This window comes from Vombatus ursinus, unplaced genomic scaffold (genome assembly GCF_900497805.2).
Source record: "Vombatus ursinus unplaced genomic scaffold, bare-nosed wombat genome assembly UNPS02014784.1, whole genome shotgun sequence".
In the NCBI taxonomy this organism is placed as follows: Eukaryota; Metazoa; Chordata; class Mammalia; order Diprotodontia; family Vombatidae; genus Vombatus; species Vombatus ursinus.
In genome coordinates, this window is record NW_020954562.1 from 16,254,490 (window position 1) to 16,259,139 (window position 4,650).

A 4,650-nucleotide genomic window follows, 5' to 3' on the forward strand; every position below is an offset into this window, starting at 1 on the left:
TGGGAAAGAGCTCAACCAAGAGATAGTCCAGGATCTCTTGTGGAGTAAGCTAAGAATAAGACTGTGATGGAATGCTCCTCAGTCTGTCTTTCACTCTAGAGATCTGAAGAGAATCTGGAATCATGTTTGTCTCTTGAAGCTGAAATGGAAGCCAGAAGACTATGATCTCTCTTCTCCCAAGCTCTCCCCAGCTCCACTCCTCATGTAGGCATGGAGGATTGAGTGATCAATCTTCACCAATTCGAGTTTTACACAAATGGGCTTTGAGCTTGGGATTCTAGGTAGATAGGGGTTTATTTTGGGAAGAAGGGCCACCTCTTCATGTGAGCTGGGTAGAGGAGATAATGTGGGAAAACATCTGAGTGTTTTCTTAGTGTCTCTTCTTTTTAACTTTTTGCTGATTCATGGAGTGAACAAAACCACCACAAGAACCTGTAGAGTTCCTTCAGTGACCTTGAAGAGCTAGTTTAGGGAACTGAAATGCGTAGAAGACAGAGGGCATGTTGTTGGCTGTTCTTCCTGGTGAAACTTCTGACTTATGAAGAGAAAGGAGGAAATGGGAAGTGAGCAGCTAGCAATACAGGGAGTCCCAGAAGTCTTAGAGCAGTTTTAAGCTTAAAAGCCTTAATAGCGTAACACTACACAAATTCTGGGACACCCCATATAGGTGGCAGCAAAGAACAAGAATTAATTTCTCTGGATCTTGGGTATCTATATACCAATGCGTAAATGGCCACTGAGATTTTTAACTCTGGTAAATCTGATTTTATAAGTATGGGCAGTACTTGTGGGATGGGACTTGTAATGAGAACATGACTGTAGAAATGTATATTTTGTTCAAAAGAAATGGCTCTAATAGGAGGAGGTAGTGTGGCTACATCAAGGTACTGACATCCTTATTGTGCCTTGAACAAGACCCTCAGTTTCCTCACTCTGTGCATTCTTACTGGTTATCCCCCATACATGGAATGCTTCTCCCTCATTTCTATATCCTGGTTTCACTGGATTCTCTCAAATCCCAGCTAAAATCCTATTTTAAACAAGAAAACATTTTTTTAAATCCACTTTAATTCTAAAACTTTCTCTCTGTTGATTATCTCTATCATATGTGTGTGCATGCATGCATAATTGAGTATTATCTTGCCCATTAGACTCTGAGCTCCTTTGAGAGCAGGAAATGGTGTGTGTGTGTGTTTACTTTTCATTGTGTCCCAGTTCATATTGCCTGGTACACAGCTGGCCCTTAATGAATGCTTGTTGATGACTGGAAGGCATTTCCCTTCTTGATAGTCTGTTAACTTAAATGATATGAGGGATAAGAATTTGGCTCAGAATTTTTAATAAAAAAGTGAAATTGTTATGGTACTTGTGTTTAGATGGAACAAATGAATTTTTTTCATTTTGAAGAATGATAAAAATTTGACATTATAAAATAATAGAATCTAAGAATTGATTTGATGGGTCATTCATAGCCACCTAATCTAAAACATACCTGGCCAAAAATCCCCTCTATGACATCACTGACTAATGGTCATATAGTCTTTGCTTGAAGATTTCCAGTGAATAGGTTACTACCCTCCTCCTAAGCAGGCTATTCCACTTCCGGACATCTCTAATTGTTGAGTTTTTTACATCAAACTGAAATTTGTTTCCCTTCAACTTCTACCCATTGATCCTAATTCTGCCCTTTGGGACAGAAATCTCTTCTCCTGCAGGCTAAACATCCCCAGTTCCTTCAAATGGTCATCGGATAGCATAGTCTCAGGTGTTCTCACTAGGCTAGTTACCCTTTAAGTGCTTCTAATTGTCTAGGTATTTTCTAAAAATCAGTGTCCAGATGTGGCTTGGCCAGTATAGGGAACAGCAAAATTGTCTCTTCACTCAGCCTAGACATCCTATCTCTCAATGCTCCTTAGCTTTTTGTGATGACACACTATATTCTTGACTCATATTGGGTTTGTGTCACAGGCAGCCGGTACCATTGACATTCTGTCCAAGTGTGATCTGTCAGATTTGAATCCCAATGTGTAGCAGCCAGGAGGTGAACCCAGTAAATGACCCACCATGTTCAGTAATATGGACCATGTGTTGTCAATCAAGTATTCATCCCCACTTGTCATGCATACCACTCAGGACCAGTAGGCTTGCTAAAGGTAACATCTATGCTTTCTTACTCTCAGAGCTGGCTCCTCTCTAATTAACTCCACTCTTTTCTGGGTGGTAACATGGTCTAGGACTTTTAAGTACAAATTACCCAGTCAGATTGTTCCCATTCCTTATTCACTCATTGCTTCATTGATTTACTTATAAAAATTGTGCAAAAATTTTAACCAGTATTTAAAATGGATAAGTAAATAATATTGATACATTCAAAATGAGTGGTACCCACAACCTGAATGATCCTCTTCAGACAAGACAGAAACGGTGCTGTCTAAAGGCGAGTTCCCAGCCACTTCCACTGGGGAGCTTATAAATCATTTCCTTGGTAACTTTTCTAGTCACATAGCAAACCTCTCATTAGGTCAGGATCCAGTCTATTGTAGTGACTCTGGATCTTAGTACACTTCTATTGGTATTTCTTGAGACAGTATGGAATCTGCACGTAGAGTGCATATGGCACTGAAGTTGCATTCATAATGCTTCCATCACCATCCTTAACATTCCCATTTCTATTCTCTCTTAATTCATACTTGGTTCCATTGGATTCCTCTTTGCACCTGGATCTGACTCAAGTCCACAAAGGCTTTGTTATCTTGATATTAAAATCGTAGTGAAGGTAAGTAGAAGACTTGGAACAGTTTGGTTCCGTTCTGATCACCATTTTTGCCTTTCTTTGACCTTCAAAAGTATACAGATTGTATTGCTTCTGACTTTAACATCCTTCCATCTGTCATTGCTTCAAATATGATAAAACTAGGAGTAAAAACTAAACTAAGAAAAGCAAGGACAGAATGTCAATGTAATGGCAAGTTATTGTTATACTTTTAAAACTCCCTGATGTGATAATTTTCATGTACAAAAATCATAAAAGAAACTGTGAATCTATTATGTACAGCGCTTTTGAAAAGTAATAAAATTTAACAGCAATTCTAGTACTGTCTTGTTTGTGTCTCTCTGAACTTTCTGCTCTGCTTTGTATATTATATAACCATTTTCTCAATGCTTTTTTTCTGTATCACTGATACTTTCTCTCTTTGTAACCACTCCCTCTCTCAAAAATGCCCTCCCTTCTAACAACAACAACAACAACAACAACAAAAGTATAGTTGTGCCAAACACATTATCTCAGAAAATACGTGTGTCTCATTCTAACCTTATCACCTTTCTGTCAAGAGGTGGGAAATAAGATTCATCATTGGTCATCTGGCATCATTCATGGCTCTTGATTGCATTGATCAGAATTTTTAAGTCTTGTAAAGGCATTTTCTTTTGCAATGTTGTAGTCACAGAAATTTTTACATCTTTCCAGATTTCTCATAATCTATTTCCATGTACTGCCTGTGTGGCCATGTATTACCTGACCTCTGTGCTTCAATTTGTAGAGTTATTAAATAAGGGAGATAGATGATGATCTCTAAGGTTTCTTCTCTCTTTAAATCTATGATCCTTCCAATTCTAGATCTTGGATTTTTTCATTCCCTCCTTAATCCATAGTAACGTATTTCATGTGGAAGAACTGTCTGCTTCAACCTGATCTATGAAATCCTTTGAGATAAACAACAACGACAGCCCTCTCTCACTTCAGACTCAGACTGTAGGTCTCTTGACACCAGGAACTTGTTTAGGACTAGAATCTGACAAGAAGTTTGACTAGGAGTCAAGTATGGGATCCATTTACAAGATATTTTCTGGATGTATGTGATTGCTTGCTATTTGGCGATGAAACAGAGGAATTGGCCCTGACTATGAGTTCATCCAGGCGCCTGAGGACTTGAGCACTGTTTTTATTTACTCTGAAATTAACCCAGTTTTTTTGTTGGTTTAACTGTCTTCTTCCCTGATGTTTGAGGTAGTATAGCCTGATGCTACCCTCCATAATCACTAGACCTAAGAGGGTAATAGTAGTCAATAAAAATTAAGCACCTACTATGTGCCGAGGCTCAGACACTTAACTAGCTGTGTGACCCTGGGCAAGTCACTTAATCCTGTTTGCCTCAGTTCCTAGTCTGTAAAATGAGCTGGAGAAGGATATGGCAAATCATTATAGTATCTTTGCCAAGAAAACCCCAAATTGGGTCATGGAGAGTTGAGAATGACTGAAATGATTCAACAACCACCACCACCAGACGGTTATAAAACTGTGCATACCCTTTGACCCAGAAATATCACTATTAGTTTTGTATCTGAAAGAGATGAAAAAAGGAAAAGGACCTGTACGTACAAAAATATTTATAGCAGCTCTTTTTGTGGCGGTAAAAAATTGGAAATTAAGGAGATACCCATCACTTATTGAATGACTGAACAAGTTGTAGTATATGATTGTGATGGAATACTGTTGTGTTATAAGAAATGATGAGCAGGATGGTTTCAGAAAAATCTGAAAAGATTTACATGAACTGACGTGAAGTGAAGAGCAGAGCCAAGACAACCAAGTTACATAGTAACAGTAACATTATACAAGTGCGAGTGGCCTAGCTGTTCTCAGCAATA